This window comes from Polypterus senegalus, chromosome 10, assembly GCF_016835505.1.
Source record: "Polypterus senegalus isolate Bchr_013 chromosome 10, ASM1683550v1, whole genome shotgun sequence".
Taxonomy (NCBI): domain Eukaryota; kingdom Metazoa; phylum Chordata; class Cladistia; order Polypteriformes; family Polypteridae; genus Polypterus; species Polypterus senegalus.
In genome coordinates, this window is record NC_053163.1 from 125558145 (window position 1) to 125583887 (window position 25743).

Consider the following 25743-nt stretch of genomic DNA (forward strand, 5'->3'; position numbering starts at 1 on the left):
GTGTTTTGGGGACCTGAGCAGATCAACATTCCTGAGACCTTCACCTTTCTTTATTTTCAGATATTATATGATGGACACAGTTTACTGGTCATGTTTTGGCTCATTTTGTATCTAGTTATTGTTTGGCTGATAATTAAGGAAATAGAAACAATTAAGCAGTCTGAATCTTCAAGAGCAAGTCAATTAAAATTAATTCAAAAGAAGAACCTGCAACCACTGGGGCCCTCTAGGACTGGAATTGGAGACCCCTGATCTATGGTGTCAGTGGCCAGTTGCAGTGATCGATCCCTGGACAAACCATTGGTGAGGCCACAGTACTAAACCAATGCATCAAATCAGGTCATTTAGCCTTATTTTTCTTTTCCTTTAATTTGTAAAATGGACAGAAACTAAATATGAAATTTGTTCCTCCCATAAATGTTTTAAATATGTAATATCAACAATGTGTCTTGAACAAAATAAACAAATATTCTGTAAAATTAAATAGAATGACAAAATATTCAAAGTAGTATGTTGCTTAAAACATCTATATATCTAATCTTCATTTGGATCTTGATCTTTGTTTGTCCGCGAATGAATTAGAAGAAGAAGCACTAGATGGCAGTAGAGAGACAGCTAAAACATAGGCATTGCATTAAGAATCTCCTCCAGGCTTATACTACTGACGATTGTAGTGCTCCAGTCACACTGCAAAACACAGACATTCAAACTAAACAAATTGTTGTGCTTTAAATTAACTAAAGAGATCTTCATTTAGATCTTGATCTTTGTTTGTCCGCGAATTCCACGCATGCATAGACCACCTTCCAGTTTAGTACGTTGTTGTTACTCACGGATGTCAACAATGTGCCAGAATAACGAAAGGGGTGGTGGACAGTGTTACGCTGGTTAGCTCCTGAGGCCTGGTTAGAGAATGAGATTGCCGAAGATAAAAGTTACGTGCCTAAGTAACATATGAATGAAAGAAAGACAGTGGGTAAAATGAATGACAACGTAACGGCACGTTCCGGAAATTATTATTGTTACATTGTAGCCGGCGAGTGCTGTGCGTCTCACAGTTGTACCGTGGCTTGCTCACATGTCAGTGAAGTGATCCCTATTTATGCTTTAAAGAGCCTGGATACCTATGTTTCCCCCTTTTATAACCATTGCTCCGTGTATATTGCCTCACTCTTTGGATTGCCACAAAGCAACCTGCGAGACTGGAGAAAGGTTGAGAAGACATCGTGAGAGGAAACAATAGCGTCGTGAAAACGAGACGGACTGTGAACGGACAGAAGCAGAAATGCTCCTACACCACCACCTAATTACTATTCGGACAGTGATTCCAAGTAGGCCGTTCCTATTGAATCAATATCCAAGGGTTTTCTTTTGTAATTTTGTTTTCCTTATAAAAAATCATAATGCTGTCCGACGAAGGGCCCAGTTCACAACTGGCAGCTGCGTTTAAACAGGGAGCCCTTCACAAACAACTTTAATACGCAACGTAGTTGGGCGCACATGGCTAGTATTTAAATAGTTTTCTAAAGATACCTAAGCATTCCTCACATGCATCTTCATGTTTAGTATTTCCTTCAACTGCGTTCATATAATTTTAGCATACCTCACCAAAAGGGCAATATTTCTTAAAGGGTTCTTGAGCAACAGAAGATTCAGTCCATCAAGCTTCTTGGATTATGTTATTCCTAAACTGACCTACAGTAGTATTATATCCTGATCAATGACTTGAATGCACTTCTCCTAAATTTTCAGTGATATCTTCATGTAGTTGATTCACTATCTGATTGAATGATTTCTGTTGTATCAACTTTTTTCAAAACTGTTCAGAATTTTAAGAGCTGGATAAGGTCCTGACAGTTGGAGCTCACTTTAACCTCAATATTTAGAATAAATGGGAAAGAAAATGGATAGTTTAGGTCCTCATATTCTCTTCTCTTCTCATCTCTTCTCTTTTCTGCTCAGGACTGGAGATGTTCACTTTGTTTATGCTGACCAAGTAGGACTTGTCCTTCTGGTCCAGATGCACTTGGCTGCTTGTCATTGCAGAATGCTGAATGCTGCTTTGTCTTTCCTGTTGTACGGTAACCAGGACTGTACACAGGATGTCAGGTCCACTAATGCATTTTAGTGTTGGATCCTGTGCTGAATTGTCCAAGTTATCCCTGCCTTGTGCCAAACATTGCTAGGATTTATCCTGGCCCACCTGACCTGGCTTTGGACTAAGCTAGTTCAGAAACATTAGTGAATGGGTGCCTCACTGTCTTTTGCAGTTTGCAAAGGACATCCTTAAATAATATATAGTAGTTTTTTAGAACATTTTATTAGTCTTTTCAATTGCTTCATCAAATTGCCTGTAGGGTGAGAAAGTTATGCCAGTATAAACAACTAAATTAAATGAAAGACTTCAAAGGAAAAGTAAAACTATATTAATAGAAAACTGAAACAAATTATTAAAAACATTAAAAAAATACTAATTTGCATGGAGTTGGCATGTTCTCCTTGTGTTCATGTGAGTCTCCATCTTTTTTGTGTCATGGAGCCAGACGTGATTCTCAAATGAGAATACACATCTGGGGACAACCTGATGTTGTCACACAAGTTTGTCTGTGGACCACTCTTCAGGCTTATCAGAAGTATGTAGTGCTGCTCCAGGACAAGAGGATGCACTGAAGCTAACATTCTCCTCTCTTGTTTCCACAAGTGAGGGCAACAGACTGAATGCTGAACAAAAGACTCGATGTTGAGAGAAAATATAATGCTAAAATTGCTGTTTACCATATAGAAGCTCAGGAGCACAATGTAACTGAATCTTAATAACAAATCTGTATGTAGTGAAATCTATTACACTACATACAGATTTGTTATTAAGATTCAGTTACATCACACAGAAAGAGGTTTGGAGGCAGCTGCCTGTATACTTGAATTTGGCTGCCAAAAATAGTGAAAGCTGTGGTTCAATGTTACAGATTTCAGTCCAGAACAAGAACAAAGCAAACAGGCAAACACGGCGGTTATATAGTGGGAAACAGGAAATTATGTAATCAGACAGGAACAGGAAGTGACGTCCTCGGGGAGAGAACCAGAAGTGACATCGTTCACTTTTAGCTGCCTTCCATGCACACGTGTGTGACAGTAGTAATGAGACAGTAGAGACAGACATACACACACACACATAGACCACCACAGCTACTGGGCTCCACATGTTTGAGAAGTGCCTCTGTCTGCTATGATTTCTTTCTGTCATTTGAACTATTCCATGACTATGTGACATAACAACAGCAAATAGAGTTTAGATGTTGTGCAGCCTCATCTGTGCATCTACTGGTGCTGTTAGGCAGATTTGTTGGTTCAGGTGCTTTGAGTACTGAAATCTGCCTCTCCTGTTAATGGTAGTCCTTTTGGCGGAGTGAGACACATAATGTTTTCTTCAAATGCATATTTTACAGCTCATATTTTCACAAGACGCCAATACGTTCAAGCTTACTTGTGCACTTCATTGTGTTGTCCTTTTCAGTTCATGCTGTGTGAGATGCGCCTTCATCAGATGTTTGTAAGTGAGAGAGAGCCTTGATGTAAAGCAAGCAAATTTAGAGATTCTCTGTCCACACCCTACAGCCAATAGGGCGTCATGGTACTTAACTCTTAAACCACCAGAACCGGCTACAGTCAATTTCCAATGCAAATTACCAGCACAGCGGAGCTGAGTATATTTGGCGACATACATTTGGCTACGTACATTCATTGAATGCCACAAACGGCTAAAATTGGTTCCCAGTGCAATTTGCCAGCCCATACATTCGTTGAGCAGCCAGCCCGTGACCACAGCTGGCCCCTGCAACACTGCAGCATCACTGTCCCTGGGATTCAGCCGCTGCGCTAAACTAGCCTGCCAGCATCAGCATTTACCTCTGTGTGCTTGTGTGCTGCCAGGTCAAGCACAGCTGGCTCGGTGATTTACTGAATCTCATCAATGGCGTCAGTTGCACCTTGTACATATTGTTCCAGTAGTTTTTAAATAGTTTTTACAGATCATTGGCAGTGTGTAAAATTACCAGTGTTGCAGTAAGTGTGATGCTATTTGCATGAAAAAATACGTGTTCCATTAAAATTTCACCTTTTCTTGGTGAATCGTGATGTTTACTTAAAAAGTGCAGCAAAAAAGTATTTGGCATCTAGGGGTGCATTAACCTCCAAGTATGTGGCAGTTTAAGTGTTAAAGGCTTCTGATACAAGCCAGTTCCAAACAGCCATACTTCAGACCAATGGGGGACAGAATACCTTCACAACTGCCCCCAAAACCATGTATTGAGCTGAAGCTTGCCAGCTAGACTTTTCTTTGGGAGTTGACTGAGAGAGTCCTGCAGAGAATCACATGGCAAACTTGTTTTAGGCACGTCCCCCAACCCTGTCGTAAAATTCACTATCCTGAAATAGTCCTTGGATTGTGTGTGTGTGTGTTTGCTAAATATAATACTAATATTGCATTGCTTTGTCTAAGTTACAAGTAAAGACATCCCTCAACTTTTATGCAAAATTTCACACCACAACAGGGACTCACGAGTAGCTCAGTCTGTCCAATATGGAAGAGGCCATGGTCAACCCCAGTGGTGCAATGCACACAGTAATGATTCCCAGCTTATGTACTGCTGGACCATATGAGACTGACTTTCAAGGACTTAGAAATGGCATTTCTAATGTGCTACTTTGAAATGTACTCTTTAAAAATGGTAGTTGTGCTGAAACCAGTGAATCCACTTGCTCAATACCCAGAGCTGAGATGTTAAGTCTAGTGCTAAATAAAGTAAGAACTTTGCTTGTTGGCTTGCACTTCAAATGAAAACAGCTGACGGAAGACAATAAAGATCTTAGCAGAGACTCTAGTGATGTGCTATGTGATCTGCTACTGTATGTGTCTTCCTCTGGGATGCAGGAGAGTTATCCTAGACACTGCCCGTAGGAATGTCATTTTTTCCATTTGTCCAAATGTGACAAGGTGACAATGTAGTCCTTTGTCTTAAAAGCAAACCATATTTTCAAGAAATCAAATGCTAGTCTGACTAAACACTTGATTGAGATGTCCAAACTGATCATAATGATGCAAATGGTCAGCCTGCCTTCTCGTGTGATCACCTTCCCACCTGTACATGTCATGCATAGTTTGGCTTGCTGGAAAATTACACCTCAAATATTTAGATTGAAAGCTCTGTTTTCCTTTTTCTTTCAAACTGTGTAGCAACATCATGCTTTCATCAGGTGTCATTATCTGGATCCCACTGACACAGGTTTTTTTTTGCTGTAGCAAGCTATATTTCTGCATTAATATTGATAACTGTTCATCTATTATTGAGTTAGTACTACTGACATGACTGCATGAAGGGATATTGTCAGTACAGCATAATCTTTAGCAGAACATCTTATGGCTTGATTCCAGTCCTGGGCCAACTGTGACTCAGATCATGTCCAGCTCAACACACAGTCAAGCACATATATACTTACAGACTACAGTGACTTATTAATTATTACCTATTGTTCATCTCTAGCTGCTAATGGTATTATTATATGAAATAAGATGAAAAATCAATGGATTCATGATTTTAGCGATACATGCATCCTGAGTTATCTTATCGATTCTCTTCCCTGTCAGTTGGAAGCTTTCCAAACCTAATTAGTATTGAAAACATGTGTAGAAATACATATTGAGCTATTAATATTTATTAAGTTACTAGGGAGCTCTGCCTCATACTTGCTTCGCTCGCCCACCCCTGGGTTTGGTTTACTGGATAAACAAGATTGTTATTTTCATGGGAATTGTTACATATGCATTATTTTCACTTTTACTTTAAAACTTTTGTAAAAACAATATTTGTCCTTTATTTCCTGCCCTGGATGTGGTTACATCCATGTCTTGCGGGATGTATAACGCTGCTTGTGTTGTGAAAGGGGGGCTGAACGCACACTAAAGAGATTCAGTCGGTTCAGCTACTGTCTTGCTGCTGCTGATGGCGAGCTGCGTGTTCTGCTTGTTGCGCTTTGCGTTGATCATTTAAAAGCCTGTGCAGCAGCTGTCCTTTTGCCACTTTGCGTCTCTGCCGCTCACGTTGTGAAGGGTGGAGGATGTGCCCAGATCATCTGCTGGCTTGCTGCAGCTGCTGCTGGCGAGCTGCATGTTCTGCTTGTCATTGTTTTAAGAGCTGGGAGCACATGAAGTGTGTCTGCCAAAAGCATTCCAACAACTGCTAAGTTAGATGTCCATAAACTTGTTTTAAATTGTTTGTAAGTAGGGCGTGATGTACAAAAGTCATCTCACAGGTTTTGCTTCCTATGGTTGTAATGTCTTGTGTGTTGTTAAAGTGTCTCTCCGAGATGATCAGGTCTCGATCGCTTCGCTCACACCCCCGGAGGCGCGTTACGCTCCTGCCTCCTTGCGTCTCTCCCGCTCGTGTTGTGAAGGGGGGGAGCTGAATGCACGCTAAGGAGAAGCGGACGGATCAGCTACTAGCTTTGTGCTGCTGCTGCCGAGGTGCGTGTTCTGCTTGCCGCGCTGCGTGTTGATCATTTAAAAGCCTGTACAACAGCTGTCCTTTTGCCACTTCGCATCTCTGCCGCTCACGTTGTGAAGGGTGTAGGATGTGTCCAGATCATCTGCTGGCTTGCTGCAGCTCCTGCTGGCGAGCTGCCTTGTCTCGCGTGACGTTAAAGTGTTTCTCGCGGGATGTCAAATTGTCTTCTGAGAAGATCACGTCTTGTCTTCCTGGTCTCCCTGCTGAGATTTTTTTTATAGTTGAGAGATGTGTATTTTTTTCTTAGTAGACATCACACTGTCACATGTTTCATTGTTTGGCACTACTGTCTCACTGCTGCCCCATCCATGTGAGTTTTGCTCCACACAAACACGTGTTAAATTAATTAGTAACTCCAAAGTGGCCTGGTGTGAGTGAGTGTGGATTTTGATATCTGTGTGTGTGCTGACAAGAGTCGGTTCCCATTTTGTCCTCAGTGTTGCCAGGATAGTCACAGACCCCCTGACCCAAAACTGAATTAGTTGGTTAAAAAATACTAGGCAACTCCAACCCATCATCACATGAAACCTACGTTGTAAATTTTGTGAAGTTAAAAGGGAAAATCCACAAAACCTTCCTAAAACCAAAACCTCCACTACATATTAATCCATTGTTCAGTAATGAAAGACAGAACAAACTACAAATAAACAACTGAAGGAAGAACTACATTAACAAAGAGCCGAGAAAACAGGATGGAAATAAAATTCTATCATAAATAAAACAACTAATAAAGAAAACTAGAGGAAAGACAAAAAGAGAAGCTCAAAAGGGAGAACTAATACAAAAATTACACAGCAAAACCTAAATCATGCAAGGATAAGATATGATTCAAGCCAGAAATAGAGAACAGTAATTCAAACTAATTAAAAGAAAAGTCTGTAATACAAATCCTAAAGGAACAGACTGAGTTTTCCTATGATTTTCACTCACTGTCTTCATGTACACTCTATGAATAAATTATGGGAACATCCCTTCAAATGACTGAGTTCAAGTGTTTCATTGCTAACAACACACAGCCATGCATCTCCATTGACAAACCCTGGAAGTAGCGTGGGTTGTACTGAAGAGCTCAGTGACTACAAATGTGGCTCCGTCATAGGATGCATCCTTTGCCACAAGTCAGTATGTGACATTTCTGCTCTGCTAGATCTGCCCCAGTCAACTGTAAGTACTATTATTGTGAAGTGGACGTGGCTAGGAGCAGCAACACCTCCGCCATGAAGTGGTAGACCACACAAACTCACAGAGCGGAGCCGGACTTTGTTAGTATAAAAATTGCCTGTCCTCTGTTACGTCACTCACAACGGAGTTCCAAGCTTCCTCTGGAAACAACATCAGCACAACAACTGTGCATTGGGAGCTTCGTCAAATAAGTTTCCATGTCTGCGCACCTGCACACAGGCTTAAGATCACTATGTGCAGTGTCAAGCGTCAGCTGGGTTGGTGTAAATGTGCCATGGGACTCTTGAGTAGTAAAAACGTGTTCTCTGGAGTGATGAATCGCACTTCAGTATCTGGCAGTCTGATGGATGAATCTGCGTTTGACAGATGCCAGGAGAATGTGACTTTCTAGACTACATAATGCCTACCGTAAAGTTTGGTGCATGAAGGATAATGGTGTGTTGTTTTTCAGAGTTTGGGCAAGGCCCGTTGGTTCCAGTGAAGAGTATTGCTAATGCTATAGCATACAAAGACATTTCAGACAATAGCGCCCTTCCTGGCAACAGTATGCGGAAGGCCCTTTTATGATCCAGCATGGCAGTGCCCCTCTGCACAAAGCCCGGTCCATAAAGACATGGTGGATCAGGAGTGGCCTGCACAGAGTCCTGACCTCAACCTCGTTGGACACCTTTGAGATGAACTGGAATGCTGATTGCAAGTCAGATCTTCTTATCCAGCATCAATAGCTGACCTCATTTTCAAAACGTGTGGAAAGCCATCCCAGAAGAGTGGAGGCTGATGTAGCTGCAAAGGGTTGGGGGTGTAAATCCATTCTAATGTCCATGACTTTGGGACTGATGTCTGATGAATTTAAAATGATTAACAATTACAAGGGAACATGAAAAAGGCAAGAAAGAGAAAAACTGTGGATCCAGGAACATTGAATGAAAACCTGAGATCTGATTGATTAAGATTTCTCTTTTATTATTTCTGTACTAGACATTAAGCCTGTTAAAATAATCGGCGCTAGAACAGTAGTGCATAAACATTTGTATGAACAGTCTATATTAAATGGCAAGGGACCTTGTATGTGGCTGTAATATGCGTCACTGTATTGTGTGCCTTTAATTCTCTCTCAGTAATACTGGTTTGTATTTGCATAAAATGCTTGTAATTTTGTCTGAAAGTAATACAGTGGAACCTTGGCTCACGACCATAATTAGTTACAAAACTCTGGTTGTAACCCAATTTGGTCGTGAACCGAAGTAATTTCCCCCATAGGATTGTATGTAAATACAATTAATCCGTTCCAGACCGTATGAACTGTATGTAAATATATATTTTTTTAAGTTTTTAAGCACAAATATAGTTAACTATACCATAGAAAGCACAGCGCAATAGTAAACTAAATGTAAAAACATTGACTAACACTAAGAAAACCTTGAACAACAGAGAAAACTAACACTGCAAGAATTTGCGCTATAGCCTTATGACCGCTCGCTAAAAACTCTTTTTTTAATGAGTTTTAAGCACAGGGGAAAAAATGAACATTTGAAAAATCTGTAATTTAATAAACAACCAAGAAAAGTAACATTGCAACAATGCATGCGCGCCTGTGTGTGTCTCTCTCTTGCGTGCCTTTGTGTGTGTCTCTCATGTGTGTGTCTCTTAAGCGCACGCCTCTGTGTCTGTGTGTGTCTGTCTGTCTCTCGCCTGTGTGTGTGTGTGTGTCTCGCGTGTGCGTCTCGTGTGTGCGTGTGTGACTCGTGTGTGACTCGTGTGTGACTCGTGTGTGTGTCTCTTAAGCGCACGCCTCTGTGTCTGTGTGTGTGTCTGTCTGTCTCTCGCCTGTGTGTGTGTGTGTGTCGCGCGGGCCTGTGTGTGTGTGTCTGTCTCTCTCTCTGCACAGGGAATGCACAGGAAGAGACTGAACACGTGCTGTGTGGCCCCGCGCATGCGCACTTCTCCCGAAGGCACACACACGAACATTGGATGCACACAAGGGTTTTATTAAAGAGGATGATCATTGAATGGGGTGGCACAAATACTTATATTTGCCATGATTTGCAGACAATGCAAATATTTTAGGTAGGATTTTGGCTGTTCTATTGACATTAACGATTAAAAATTTTGCACAGATTGCTCATCATAAACAAGTGATTAATATGGATGTTCCTCAATATTCTTTTCCAGCTCTTTCCTTGCTTGTTTGCTTTGGGAGTTGAAAGAAGTTCAGCAGCCTTATTTTGCAATGTGCAATACCTAATAGAATTCCAAACTGAAAAATAAACGAGTTTGCCTTTAGGCATCGCCAAAGGTGGTAGTAGCTAGCAAATCACACTTCGGGAACGAAAGCAATGTACTGACAGCTTTTTTCAAACCCCAGATGTTGTTTCCGAATGTAATCTAAAATCTGTAGTCATCCTCTGCTGGCCTAACTCTCCACATTAGGTTCATTTACCAATTGTGGCTGCTCTCTAGCAGCCTTGGCTTACAAATTAGGCTGGAAACCAGGCTAAAGTCCAATATTCTGTCATTCACAATGTTACAGAAACATCTGGGGGATAAACAAAGAGGGTACAAAGGTGTGTGACTGGAGTGAATAAAACTGACAGAAATGCGCTGCATCAAATGGGGTTGTGATAACAGCTTATGTACCGTATATGAGGCTGAACTAACCCTAATGCATTCCATTCTGATATTACAATCCCAGTCTAAAATCCTAAAATCATTCTCTTGTCAACCAGCATTAGTCCAGTCTTTTTTTTAATTCCATTTTTATTTGTGTGTAACATTTTTCACAGCTGGTTGGTTTGGTGGTTAATACTTTTACCTAACAGCTCCAGGAATTTGAATTTTGTTTCTGGTCTGGTCACTTTCTGTGTGGATTAAAAATATTTCACTCACCACCCAGAGACACTCATGTTAGGTTAAGTGGTGCCTCTAACTAGCCACAGTGTGCCCAGCGTTGGACATGTGTCCAACCCTGACCTTACTCCATTTTTGTGTTTCCTTTTGCCAGGATAAGCTCCAGTTCCTCGAGATCCCACAGTAGGTTAAGCAGGTTAGTAAAATATTTGAATCTACTTTTAGCAGCAGGGCTTTATGCTGCAGTTGTGGTTTCTGGAACTCTAAGTTCCATTTTGTGACTCGGTCACTGTTTAAATTAACAGTGTCTTGTAAATTTATAAGAGGTCTAAATTTTGCTATATTCCTTAAGTGAAAAAATGCAGTCCTCAAAATCTGGTTATTATGTGATTTAAAGTTCACTTCAGAGTCAATACTTACCCCTAAATTTTGTACCTCCTCTCTTGACTTTTAAGCCTGGGGATCAAGTTTATTTATAATACTCTCACTTTATCTAAGAAATCACCAAGATTTCTGTTTTCTCCTTATTTAGTCTGAGAAATTTTTTCATCAATCTCATCCAATCAGAAATACTGCTAAGACATTGGATCAGAATGCCAAGAGCATCAGGGTCATCAGGCGCTGTTGATAAATACAGTTTTGTGCCATCAGCATAGCTGTGGTAGCTTACCTTGTGCTTTGAGATAATCTGACCTAATGGAAGCATGTAGATAGAAAATAGCAACAGACCCAGGGCAGATCCTTGTGGTATACCATATAAAATATCATAAGTCTCTGAAATACAATCGCCACAACTAACAAAGAATTTTCTGTCTGTTAAGTAAGAGAAACCAATTGAAGACACTGCCAGAGAGGCCCACCCATTGTCTAAGGTGATTTATAAGAATCCTGTGGTCTTTGGTGTCAAATATTACATTCCGTGTCTAAGAGAAGAAGAACAGGTAAACGGTCTCTGTCCACATTAACCCTCAAATCATTCACTACTTTAACCAGTAATATGGTTTGTTCTAAAACCTGACTGAAACTTATCAAGAATAGAATGTTGAATCAAATAATCCTTTAGCTCAAGCTGATGAGAAACTGCTTCCATGAGCCATTGATATCCAGACATGGCGGGTCATAGCTGGCCACTGCCAGTGCAAATCTGAGAACTCATCATATGGCTCATGGTGTGTGTGTGTGAGTCCACAACAAAACATTTGGGATCGACTCTGTCTCTCCCGTGCTCCTTTAATCCTCACATCATCAAAATGTTCAATCGGGAAAAAAGATATGTAGGTTTTCCACAACAGATACTTCAGAATCCTGTACAAACCAGTAATATGGTATTAAATTTTCAAACTTGCATAATCCAACTCAAAGCAGGAACCTGCCCTGGATGGGACAGCAGCCTATTACAAACTGTATAATAATCTAACTCTAAAGTAATCAGTAAACATGCAAACAGTAATTAGTCATGGGAGTTATAAATCCATGAAATGTAATGAAGGGTAAGTATAGTAAAAGAGAGGAGAACAAACACTTTATTGTCATGCAAATTGTAGAGAAAAGAAACATCTGGGATCTATTAGCATAACATTCTCAAACCCATTTAATCCATTCCTGCCTTGAAGTGGGCTGGAGACTAGCTTGACAGCATTGGGCACAAGGCATCAAAGGGTCTGCTTGTGCAAACGCCAACCCAGATCTAATTTAGAATTGCCAAATAACTGATCACATATGTCTTTGGGAATGTGGGCTAAAAACTGGAGCAAAAGCAAGGAGAATGTGCAAACACCACACAGAAAGACAACCAGGTGTGGGGTGTGAACCCAGTGTGCTGCATTTGTGGGGTTGAAGTGCTAACCACTGCACCACCCATTTGGGTGCCACTCTAAAGTTAAATTTGGCAAGCGCTAACAAGCCTAGGTCATCTATCTCTCTCTCTGGGTGATCCATGATCAATCAATAAGAAACTATTTAGATACAGTAGGTATCCAAGAACTATTCAGTCAAGTACTGTCATGTGAAGAATGTCCTCTAGCAGGTGGATGCTCATTCATTGTGTAGAAAAGTGTGTTAAATATTCTGGCTGAGCAACATGAGGACCAAGGGCAGGATCACCACAAAATATGCTGAACCCCAGCCAGGACTACATGTTGAGTCACATACTGTTGTCGTGGCTTTGTGGGCACTCTGGCCCTGACTTTAGGTTTGTGCCTTCTTGTGTTAATTTCTTTCTGTTTGCTTTTTTTTTTTTTAAATAATATTTCATTAAGCTTCCTCTCTTTTGTAATCCATGTAATTATCATGTTTTCTTTTTATTTTGTTAATTTAGTTAATTTAACCAATTTATAAAACCTGCCCACAATATAAAAGCACACAATTTACCCATTAATAGCCATAATCATCTTGTATATGTACATGCGTGAAAATTCCTCAAATTTCTCCCTGTTGCCACCCTGAAACAGCCATATATGGATTATGCTAATCAATCTCATACATATTCAGGAAGCTGCAGACCTTCATTGGCTGGTAGAGTTGCCTCCACCTTGATGCATCCAGAAGACACCGGCACCTGCATCTCGCCTGCATTTGAGGAGTCCTATGGTGTGTACGTGTTTTGTCTTAGTAGAGTTCTATATTACTCTACTTTCCCCTTTTGTATTCTTTATTGTATAGCTGTTGTCAGAAAGCCTAAAATCCCATAGAACAGGGGTTCTCAAACTCGGTCCTGGGGGACCCCTGTGACTGCAGGTTTTTGTTCCAACCAGATTCCTAATCAGTGACAACACCTGATAGCACTGATCTCATTTAATTAGCTGGTATTATTTATCTTTTATTCTCCATTCAGAAAAGCACAGCAGCATAATTTTTACATTTATAAGAAACTTAAGAAATATTTCAGTTTTTGCTATGGATTTAAATGCTTAACTCTCTTTTTATTATATTTTGCCCTTTTTCTGTGCAGTTTGCTCCCTTCATTGAATCTTAATAATGACAATTAAAATCAAGCAGAGCAGAAACCCAAGCAAACAACACTCAATCGTGAAAGGCTGCAACTACTTTAGCGTCAGCCCCACAAAGTAGTAAATAACGGATTGACTAAACAATTAGAACACCTAGAAAAGTAGAATGACAATCAAGATGAAAATACTGTTAGAAAGAAAGAAATACATATAACTGCTTAGTACATTTTAATACTTTTTTTTACCAAACTTATTTTTCTAATTTCTGTATTGTTCCCAAAACAGGGAATCTGGGAAACAACAGTTCACTTAATTAGCCCAGGAGTCCAATTAAAAACAGAGGCTGGTTGGAACAAAAACCTGCAGCCACAGGCGTCCACCAGGACCGAGTTTGAGAACCCCTGCCATAGACTCACCACTGTTTATAAAGTATTGTACTTTATAACTTCTTCCCACCTTCTATTCTACATCTATAACCTCGGGCAATTACATAGAGTAAAAGACAAGCAGGAGTTAAGTTACAGCTTTAAATAATGTATTATTGATAATAATAACAATAAGCATAGTACATGTGAATACTGGCAATCATACAACCTGATAAATGCTGATGCGTAGTTTCAGGTGGCACACAGACTTGTAGTTATTTTAAATCTCTCTAGCTTTCTTCAGGACAGGCCACATGCCTGTCTCAATATGGCTGCTGAGTTGTGCTCCTCATGGCAATGGAGTGACAGAGAGATGCTTCTTCATGGCGATGGTATAAGAGAGAGAGGGAGGAGTAAAGCAAGCAAATTTATACAATCTCTGTCCAAATTCTTACACCAACAGGGTGTCGTGGTACAGAATGTCTTCTGATTCGAAACCAAACAGATAGCTTTAGATCAACAAAATTCTGGTGCGACACATCCCCGAGTTACTAGCTTATTTTTACACCTGCCCTTTTGTTGAGTGAAGCTGGCCAGCCAGGTAGTTTGGCTTTCCTGTGGAGGTTGATTGAGGGAGAATGTCCTGCAGAGAATCACTTACCAAACTGGTTTTAGGCACTTTGTCATAAAATGACAGACTCAGTACTAAACACTGCGGTGGGGGGATTTGGGGGTTCTTTAAATGTGAAAGCTTCTCACCAGTGAAACACTAATATTACATTGCTTTTTCTAACATACAAATAAAGACATACAAAATAATTATCAACTTATACAACAACATTTCACACTTCAACAGTACTGCATAGCATTAAAGTGTGGTGTCAGGGAAAGGCGTAAGGAGCCAGTGTCTGAGCAGGTAGCCATTATCACCTGGCATATGTAATGACATGATTGCTGTTACAATAAATAGTATCGGCGGCTATATGAAACACTTAGAGTTCAGCCAGTTGCCATACTAACAAACCAGCCATCACATACTGTACAGTAGCACTCTGAGTAACTTGCCTACCAATGCTACTTTGCCTCAAAATAAATGAACTATGGGTTGAGCCAGGCCACTGAGCCACACTGTTTGTCTCATCTTGAAATTGAAGATGACTTGTGTGTTGATGACATTTCACTGATCACAGTTAACAAAAGCAGCGTCATTCTTGCTGTGTGCCCTTATTGCTAAGAGTGCTTTCAGTTGCTCCGATTATGTTAGGAAAACCAAACGGCTTCTGGGAGACTAAATAGACTCATCATCAAGGGCAAAAATGGGGTACCCACCACATAACAAAACAGCTAGGGATCCTCGTTGGCAACCCTCCAGGCAGACATGCAGTCCAGTCCCACCCTTCGGAAATGACCCTCTATCTGCCGCAGCCAGGTGTTACGTGGGTGTCCTTTTGGCCTGGTCCAGCCACTAAGGTCCTCAACAATGAGTGGACCCAGAGATGTCCAATGTCCTAGCTGGAGGATCGGCCTTAATCAGCTGATCAAAGTTGCCAGCCCAGTGGGTCAAGTATCATATTAAGGCATATCATTTTTGGGCCCAGCATGACCTATAGTGACTGCTTGACCCTCATTGTAGCTGGCTCCTGTCTGCCTCTTTCTTTTCAGGTTGTAGTTACTTTTTGTTAATTTTTTATCATAAGTAATTTACAATTTGATATTTTTTGGCTTTTATATATTTTAGGACTAGATGTAATTTGGCTGTTTTATAAGTTTGGTTTATGTCAGTCATGGGGGTCTGCTGGATCCAATCCCAGCCAACACAGGGCGCAAGGCAGGAACAAATCCTGGGCAGGGCGCCAGCCCACCACAGGACACACACACACACACACCAAGCACACCATAGGGACAATTTAGTATCGCCTATACACCTAATCTGCATGTCTTTGGACTGTTGGGAGGAAACCGGAACACCCTTAGGAAACCCACGCAGACACGGGGAGAACATGCAAACTCCACACAGGGAGGACCCGGGAATAGAACCATCCATCCTCCATCCATTTTCCAACCCGCTGAATCTGAACACAGGGTCACGGGGATCTGCTGGAGCCAATCCCAGCTAACATAGGGCACAAGGCAGGAACCAATCCCGGGCAGCGTGCCAACCCACCGCAAGGCACACACACAAACACATCCACACACCAAGCACACACTAGGGCCAATTTAGAATTGCCAATCCACCTAACCTGCGTGTCTTTGGACTGTGGGAGGAAACCGGAGAGCCCGGAGGAAACCCACGCAGACACGGGGAGAACATGCAAACTCCACGCAGGAAGGACCTGGGAAGTGAACCCGGGTCAGGAAGAGAACCCGGGTCTCCTAACTATGAAGATGTCCCGCCCAGTTTGGTTTATGTTTGAGTTTTTTTGTAAGATTGGGCTTTAGTATTTTTGGACTTCTTAATACCTTTTCCCTTTCTCTTTTGTATATTTATTGGTCTTTTCTCTTTTTTTGAACTTCTTAGTCTAATCTTCCTAAGTGTTCTTTTGCTTCTAGTTGTTAATAAATCAATTAAAGTTAAGTAAAGACATTTTCCATTTCCATACCCATGCTAAAGTTCAGAACCCTTCACTGATCCTTCCTCTTGTGTGTTGCCTTTCTCTGCCCCGCCCATCCTATGATGTTGCTAGGCAATGCCTGTTACACAACAGTTTCCTGACAGATGGGAAAACAAAGAAGTAAAGTAGACTCCTCAGCATGGATTGAAGGACTGTGCTCTGTATATATATATGATGATGTCTTCAGCTCTGAATCTTTCACTTTTTCTCTGTTTTTGGGTTTGTTACTGTTTGTTGCTGACAATGTTACATAATTTAAATATTTTATTATCTTCTAACTCTTAGCATCCACTTGTGTCATGGCTCCTGTTTTAAAAGTTGCCAACACATTTGGGTCGATTCTATTCCTAATCTGTAGTCAGTCCTGCTTCTGGCGCACCCCTCTGACCTCTAAACTCCTAAAGCTTTGCAGTTGGTAGTCCAAACACTTTATAGGCACAGCTGGCCAACACAGACACGGCACACAGATGGAAATACTTTGTATAACTGTGAAATCACACTGTGCTAATTAATGCTACCCTTAATACCAGCATCAGTAACTAAAAATGAATTTACATTAAACACTGAAGGATAATCAAGTCAAGATTGGAAGGTCCCTAAAGTCCTACTTTCTACCACACTACTTGGTAATGTATGCCATATGTTCATGGAAACAAATTTGTAACATTTATAAAAAATTTCCCGTTAACAAGTTTCAATCTGTGTCCCCATGTTCTTGTTGAAGAATATATTTTAAAGTAACAGCAAGGATCCAACATACTAATTCCCTCAATAATTTAATCACTTTTATCATGTCTCCCTGTTTGTCAATTAATTTAATCTTCCTTGTATGCTCCTCAAAGTAGGTGTAAAAAAAACAAAAAACTGTAATGCACATTTTCTATCAAGGGGGACCTAAGCATATCTACATATTGTTTCATATGTGCCAATCCTTAAGAAACATTTGACTTTTAACAAGTTTTAAGTTTTAAATTTATACATCAACATAAAGATATTTAATAAAATACTTTCTGATAATCTGGTAATTCTCAAGGAAAAAAAATGAGCTGTATGCATAACCTACTGTCAAACCATTTGAGCCAGTGACAAACAGAGATTACAAATCTTTAGGGCACCATGAGGGACAACCAAAATGAAACATGTGGTATAGCACGCTAGGAAAGAAAAAAATGTCAAAACGGCCTGAGTCTCCATAAGACTGACTCAAGATGGCTTTGCTTCCGGAGATAAAGGTCCTGGGCAGGAAGAGGCAAATTCAGGTGGGTGGAAACCTGGAAGTGATGCCAGAGGTGTCATGGTTGTCATTATTCAGAGAGAGGAAAGAAAAGGCATTAGTCGACAGCACCCCTTGGCTTGCTGGAGGAATAGTACAAATATCTGAGCCCTTAAACTGTCTGCATTTGCACGTGTGTGACTCCAGTTTAGTGTAATCAGGACTGTAGTCTACCACACCAGCCTGTAGGGGGGCAACACTGAGTCATGGAAGTTGCATAACATCATTTGTGAACTTGACCCGGACACAGACAGGCGGACATCGATTTTTCCACCACACACACGTTTATTTACAATTATGTACAAAAGTCAGTGCACAAACCCAGTGCCTCCAGCACCGATCCCCCAAAGTCCGGGCCTCTCACAATCTCTCTTGCCCTTCTTCTGGCCGCCTCCAGTCCTCTCTCCAGCTCCGTCCTCTTCCGGACAAATTTGGTCTTCAGGCAGCAAAAAAGGACATAGCAATGCTGGAAAAAGTCCAGAGAAGAGCGACTAGGCTGATTCCAGGGCTACAGGGGATAAGTTATGAGGAAAGATTAAAAGAGCTGAGCCTATACAGTTTAAGCAAAAAAAGATTAAGATTAGATGTGATTGAAGTGGTTAAAATTATGAAAGGAATTAGTCCAGTGGATCAAGACTGGTACTTTAAAATGAGTTCATCAAGATAACCGGGTTTACAGTTGGAAATGTAAGGGTAAATTTCATAAAAAAATTATGAGGTTTTACTTTACACAGAGAACCAAAGACACAAGGGATAAGTTACCAAGTAGTGTAGTAGACAGTAAAACTCTAGGCACTTTGAAAACTCGACATGATGTTCTTTTGGAAGAATTAAGTGGATAGGCCTGGCGAGCTTTGTTTGGCTGAGCAGCCTGTTCACATCTAGACTGTTCTGTTAACTTAACACCAATAGAGCCAATCTTACCAGCCACAAAACTATCCATCATGGAAGTGAAAGACACTCCTAGTAGACACTTAAAAAAATGTAATCAACACCCTCCTGTTATGACTACAAATGATCAGAGAATAATCAGAAGAAGAATGTACAAAAACAAACAAGGGGTCAGAGCAGGAAACATCAAAGAAAGCTGTGCAACAAGCCAAAATGGAGGACAACCTCAGAGTCAAAAAGAAATAACAAAGATCAGTACACAAGAGATATGCCACACAAAGATTTTCAGAAGCACGACTTAAAAAATGGTTCATCCACAGCTCGCATAAAGAAGGATTGACATTTTATGCTGTAACACTGAAATCAAAGTAATGACCTTCAATGACACACCCATAAAAACTAAAAACACACTAACAATGGGCACTCATAATGACGGTGAACATACATGACCCTAAATAACAGTCAAAATGGCCCAAAAATAATAAATGATCCCAACAATTGACACAAAATATCTGAAAAATTACCAGAAGTAAGATAACTCCTAGCACCTTCAGCTGAAGGGCAGCATGATGGTGCAGTAGTAGCGCTGCTGCCTCGCAGTTATGAGACCCGAGTTTGCTTCCCGGGTCCTCCCTGTGTGGAGTTTGCATGTTCTCCCCGTGTCTGCGTGGGTTTCATCTGGGTGCTCCAGTTTCCTCCCACAGTCCAAAAACATGCAGGTTAGGTGCTTTGGCAATCCTAAATTGTCCTTGGTGTGTGTGTATGAGTGTGCCCTGCCCAGGTTTGTTCCCGCCTTGCGCCCTGGGATTGGTTCCTGTGACCCCGTGTTTGGATATAGCAGGCTGGACAATGACTGACTTACTGACCTTCAGATGAATAGTCAGTTTTGCACACTAATTATTCGCGTGCTATTGAGCAAGGCCCTTAACCTGCAATTGCTCCATCCTGGGTATGACGTTAATCTGCATCCAGCCCTGCAAATAGGCCCTCCAACCTGCAGCAAAAAACTTGGGGGTTGGTGGCAGAATTGGCACTCCAGCCACCATAAAAAACCTCACACTGTTCCACTCCATCTGAACTAGTGTGGTGCTGAGGTGTCACCCATAGCATGGCAGCACTGGGGTCCTAATCTGGATCCTGAGTTGGTTTGTCACGTGGTGGGTGCGGTAATGCGCTGTATCAGTGCGTGCTCCTAACCTCCTCCTCCTATTGTTATTACATTCAAAGCTAAAATTTTAGATAAGTACATAAGCATAATTGTTGAACACCTCGATGGAAGATTTCCTGATATGCCAATCATTTCCTCCTTTTCAAGTGCTGAACGTTGTCATCAAAGTGAGGCTGCTGAGGTTCTTTTTGATTATTACTCTAAAAATGGCCGCCCTCCAGTTGTAAAATATGTCTGGACTACGCAAGAATGGGCCATTGAAACAAAAATGATTAAAGAGCAATCGTACAAAAATCTAAATCCAAAGCAAATACTGCTAAAATTCTAAACAGAAAGAGCCTTTTTGAAATGTAGCTAAGCTTGCTGCTGTTGGACCGATCATACCTGTGAGCACAGCTGAATGTGAAAAAGGATAAAAACCTGTTTGATAACTGAATTCTGATTATTTCGGACGGACCACATTCATGTGATTTTAATTATGAAAAGCCTGCTGACACCTGGGCTTCCAAGAGATCAGAAAAATTAATACTGTATGTAACATTTTAAGCTCAGCAATCACTATGAGTATTAAAAGGTTTTCATTACCTGATGACTAAAATATACTGTAGGCTACTCCTTTATTCCACCCAGCTGCAAATAATTTCAAGGATGAACAATGCAATATTAACTAAATGTACATAATTAATGAAAACACATAAAAATACTTTAGACATAACATACATGACAAAAGAAATGAAAAAAGGCATTAGTTAGAGGTGCGCCCTTGCTTGAACATAAGAATAAAAGCCTGTCCACCTTATGTTACATAACATATGCAGTATTGAGAGCTGAAAATGACTTGGCTGGACTCTGCAATGCACACTTTACAGTAACTGTAAGAATCAAACTTAACTGTATACATGTAGTGAACTCAATGATTCCTAAATGTTTCTCAAATGGCACTTTGAGTAGTGAGAAAAGTGCAATATAAATGTAAGGAATTAGTATTATTATTATTATTATTATTGTCTTATAGGCAGATGAAATCAATAATTAACATTTTATCACACTGATGAATAGTATGTTTTCATAATAATAATCGTAATAATTCTTTACATTCATAAAGTACTTTTCTCGCTACTCAATGCGCTTCAGTAAGTGGGGAGCCACTTCAACCACCACTAATGTGTAGCATCCACCAGGATGATGTGACGGCAGCCATTTTGCGCCAGTATGCTCAACACGCATTAGCTGTTAGGTGGTGAAGAAGTGAAAGTGATAGTTAGCCAAATAGAGACAGGGAATGATTAGGGGGTCAGAAAGACGAGGCCATAATGGCCAATTTAGCCAGGACATTGGGATACACCCTCTTCATAACGAAGGATACCCAGGGATCTTTTATGACCACATAGTGTCAGGACCTGAGTTTTACATCTCATCCAAAGGACAATACCAGTGTTTTCAGTGCAGTGACCCTGTCACTGCACTGGGGCATTGGGATCCACACTCACACCACAGGGTAAGCGCCCCCTGCTGGCCTCTCCAACTACTCTTCTAGCAACAACCCAAGCTTTTCCAGGTTCATCTCCCATCCAAGTACTGGTCAGGCCCTCTCATGCTTAGTTTCAGTTGGATTACCGCTTCTGAAAAAATTTAAAATTTTACATCAGAGCTATAAAGACTATATACTGCATATGTAGAAACGCATGTGTACTTGTAAAGTTAGCTTGATTAAATGATGTGTTACAAATGGTATATTTCACAATCACGACAAAAAGCAAGAATGCATTGTAAGCAGACTGCATTGTTAACTTCATTCTAGCAGTAGCAGTAGTCTGGTTGTCATGTGCACAGGGGACAGTCACGTTCTTACTTGAGTGTCAGACCAATATAATGTATGCCACCATGATAAAGAAGAATGTTTAAAAACACAGAACTTAACATTTAATAAAAAAACACAAATCAGTTTATGGTATATGCCGATTAGGCACCACCAAGCCTCAAATCCCAGACATAAGTCCTCGGGGTCAAAACAAGTATTTATTGAACAGTGTACCTTTAATGGGCTTCTTTTCACACTGCACAATCCTTAGTCTCTTTCTCTCTTCCACTTCTCCCAGGTGAGTGTTGTCCCATCTCCTCTCCCGACTCCCAATCTTTGGGTATAGAGGAGGGCTTCCTTTTAGGCTCCAATCCAGAAGGACTTCTGGTACCAACTGCTTGTTACAGGAAAGCATTTGCGGGTCAGATGGAACCTGAGCCTTCACTTACCTACAGCTTCCATGGAAGTCAACAAGACAGTGTTAACGGGACTACGACTTGTGGGTGTTCATACCATAAGGGATGGCGTCATGCAGTGTATGAGGGAACGGCCTGCATATCCCATCACTTCTCCCGGTCATCCATCAATTTTGTTCTTTGGCATCCTAGTTGGGCATGTGATTCCCATCTATGGCTGCTAGGATGCCAGTGCTGTTTCTCTTCCATTCTGTACAATTCATTATGTTGGCTTCCTGGTTAGGAAATGAAAAGGAGTCCATCTTGACTGCTGCACTGGGATACCGGAACATCCATTACAAAGAATACACAACAAAAAGGAAAAGCAAGCAATGCAGGTGAAAGAATTATATTTCATGTGCAGGTTGTTTGTATGACTGCAAAGCTTATTAAATGCACGGACCACAGTGAAAAAATGAATACTGATTGAACTACACTACCCAAGCAAATGTCACATGTACTGTATATTCTGTAACAATTAGCATTCTAAAACAGACATTAAACTGAATTTAAAATGTAAATTAGAAAACTGTATAATTGGATATTTCACATTAAGACCACAGATAGTAAAGCGCAGATTCATTGTTACATGCTGACTCAGTAGTGGCTAATTTTTAGTTAAAATTCAGGCCTGGTGGAATGTGGGTCAAAAAGCAGGCTTGCGGAGGAGCAGCTACAAGTAGACAGCAAGGCAGAAAAAAAGAGTAGGTTTGATTTGTCGTGAATTTTGAAAGCAAGTTTGAAAAAAAGTTGGGCAGTGGATAGCACTGCTGCCCAGTGGGTTTAAATCCTGATTCTGGTTGTTGTCTCTGTGTCGTTTATACATTTGTCCCTCTGCATTTCTTCTCAATATTCTGGTTTTCTTCAAATATCCTCAAATACCTGCTTTCCTGGTTGACATTTTGACTGTTATCTGTGTGTGTATATTTGAGTAGGCCTAGCGCCCTGCCCAGGGTGGATTCCTGCTTTGTTTCCCATGTTGCTACTATAGGCTCTGTCCCACTGCAATAAGTGAGTTAGAGGATGAGATAAGTTTTAAAAAGCTTTAAAGAAAATGTTTAAAAACACAACAAATCTGTGCTCTTTAAACATCCTGAAGGCCTTTGCTTGGTGCAGCTTGCTCATGAAGACGTGCTCTCCTCAAATCCACAATCTTTATCCAGCAATGAGTTTGGTTTGCACAAAAGAAATCCAACTCTTTGGAGAAATGGGCTTGTAAGGAGAAGAGAAAAGAAAACAAGGAAAGGATGACAGAAGGGAAGAGTGGGCTCAGCGTGCACCATGGAGTAACGCTCTGGGATTAGCTATAAGCATGACCTTGGTGAATATGAAGCTCCTACATGATGATGACACTGGTCTTATGAACAAGAAATCAACGTGATGAATAAAATAGTAATGAAACACTTGCAAAAAATGTACAATAAAAAAGTATACTAAATACAAGGTGGTAATTGAGGCAGGACCTTCAGCAAGAAATGAAAACTAGAAAATGGAAAGCCAATTGAAGTACAGATTGCAAACATGAGTCATAGAAAATATAAAGGCCAATAAATTATGCAAGTAAAAGCTTTCAGTTTCGTATTGCAACTCTTTACACATTTAACCAGGTACTTTTTGCATAGCTGACTCTCCCCACTATGTTTCTCAGGTTCACGTCCCACACAGGGTGCAGAACAATAACCATCTTGGTCAGTTGAGTCAAAGGTAAACTTTGGGATTCCTGGCAAGAGTATCCAGAGACTCCAGTACATTCAGAACAGCGCTGCCAGGATCCTGATGAGGGTGCGAAAGCATAGCCACATCACTCCTATCTTGAAAACCCTTCACTGTCTCCCTGTACTACTTAGAATTGAGTACAAGGTTTCCCTCCTTACCCATCAGTGCATCTATGGATCTGCTCCCCTGTATTTACAGGAACTCCTTATCCCTCATAGTCCCTCACGCGCCCTCCGCTCTGTGCATACTAACACTCTTCAAGTTCCCAGAACTAAGCTTAGCAGTATGGGTGATAGGGCCTTTTTTTCTGTGGCACAGAGGCTGTGGAATTCTCTCCCTGATTACCTGAGAGCCCCACAGTCGACCGATGCTTTCAAACAAAACCTAAAAACGTATCTTTTTAGAAAGGCATTTTGTTAAATTATTTTTATAGATTATCTTGTTTGTTAATTTATTCTTATTTTGTAGCACTTTGAGATTGTTAAATATAAAGCGCAATATAACTAAAATTTATTATTATTATTATTATTATTATTATTATTATTAAGTAACTAGTTGAGACTGATAGTGTCTTTGTTGTGGGCTTGTCCCATTTCAGCCCTCCAGCACCATGTAAAATTAGACATTGTACTCTCCATTGCATTATTCCTCCAGCTTGCCATTTTCTAAATGCAGGGGACCTGAGACTATCCTGGCAGCTTACAGGACAACCCAGGAATAACATGGAATTGGGTACCCGCCAATGACAGCACACACACAAGTGCCACTACCCACACCACACCACCTAAAGCACATGTCTCTTATCTGTTAGTAAAATTCTTATGGACACTTCAGACATAGTGAGTATCTTGGATTTTCACCCAGAACCCTGGAGCTGTGAGGCAGTAGTGCTAACCACTGCACCATCCTTGTCTGTATTATTATAAGGAGGCATCGCAGTGGTTAGTGCAGCTAGCTCGCAGTTTCAGGAGATGACCCATGTCACCATATTCATGGAGTTTAAAGTTCTCCCCATGAATTCTTATTGTATTCTCTGAGTACTCGGAGTTTCTTCCTAATTATTTGTGGTGTTTAACCCCTGCACACAAACAGATGGACTCAGAATGTCCTCAAAACACACCCGTTTTATTTTCTTTTTCCAGCAACACACAATGTAAACCCGCATATTCTCAATAACTCAGTCCTTACCTCTTTTGTCTTTCTTCTCTCTTCTCTTCTCTTCACCGCCTTCTCCACTGCTCACTCGCAAGCTCCGTCCTCTTCCACCCGACTCTGGCTCTCTGAGTGGAGTGAGGCGGCCCATTTTACCTCCAGGTATTCCTCAGTTAAGTCCCGGCAGCACTCCACTGCACTGCATTTTAAATCTGGCTCCTCTTCTGGCAGCTCTTCCGGTTGAGGTGGAAGTGCTGCAGACCATGGCTCTGGAATTATCCCAGCGGCCCCTGGTGGTGGCCATGTAACCTAACAGGCTTGACCGTTACAACCCCATGCTCGTGGCCCTGATGTAACCCAGGGTGGCTATCCTTTCATGTCCCGGGGAATGGCTTGCCCTTTCCTTGGTCCCCTGCTCTCCCAGACTTCCCGACAGGGCACGATCCCCGGCCATCCATCACACCTTGTAGGCTTGCATGTTAGGCCAATTATTGGCACCGTATTAACCTGGTATGAGTAAGTTTGAGATTGAGTGTGCTTATGTGGCCATTAAGTAGCACACTGTCTGGGTTTGTTCTTGCCTTGAGCCTCATATCGTGGAAAAAGACTGAAAACCCCACCAAATAAATAATGCAAGTTCAGAAGAAAAATAGAGAAAGTTTTCTTGAGCTATATATTCACTAATGCATATGAGTAATCATTCACAGACTTAATGAGTGAATTTCCTGCAACTTCTACAAAAGACAAGAACCAGATATGAGTTAAATCTGTAG

General features: G+C 41.0%; 1 protein-coding gene across 2 annotated transcripts in view; it reads left to right on the forward strand.

Moving 5' to 3' along the window:
• The window catches only part of LOC120537529 (serine/threonine-protein kinase PAK 3), a 180099-nt gene that overhangs the window by 12466 nt on the left and 141890 nt on the right, over positions 1–25743 (forward strand). The window contains exon 2 of one of the 2 annotated variants that reach the window (XM_039766538.1): positions 10744–10785. The exons of the other annotated variant lie outside the window; for it this stretch is intronic. The gene's annotated coding sequence lies outside the window, so the exon portion shown is untranslated. The remainder of the gene's footprint in view (positions 1–10743; positions 10786–25743) is intronic. 2 annotated transcript variants of the gene reach the window in all.